Raw genomic sequence first — 243 nt, forward strand, 5'->3', positions numbered from 1 at the left:
ACAATTTGTTCTAGTTCTGTAAAAAATGCCATTGGTAATTTGATAGGGATTGCATTGAATCTGTAGACTGCTTTGGGTAGTATAGTCATTTTCACAATGTTGATTCTTCCAATCCAAGAACATGGTATATCTCTCCATCTGTTGGTACCATCCTTAATTTCTTTCATCAGTGTCTTATAGTTTTCTGCATACAGGTCTTTTGTCTCCCTAGGTAGGTTTATTCCTAGGTATTTTATTCTTTTT

This window comes from Neophocaena asiaeorientalis, unplaced genomic scaffold (assembly GCF_003031525.2).
Source record: "Neophocaena asiaeorientalis asiaeorientalis breed wild unplaced genomic scaffold, Neophocaena_asiaeorientalis_V1.1 scaffold206, whole genome shotgun sequence".
Lineage (NCBI taxonomy): Eukaryota > Metazoa > Chordata > Mammalia > Artiodactyla > Phocoenidae > Neophocaena > Neophocaena asiaeorientalis.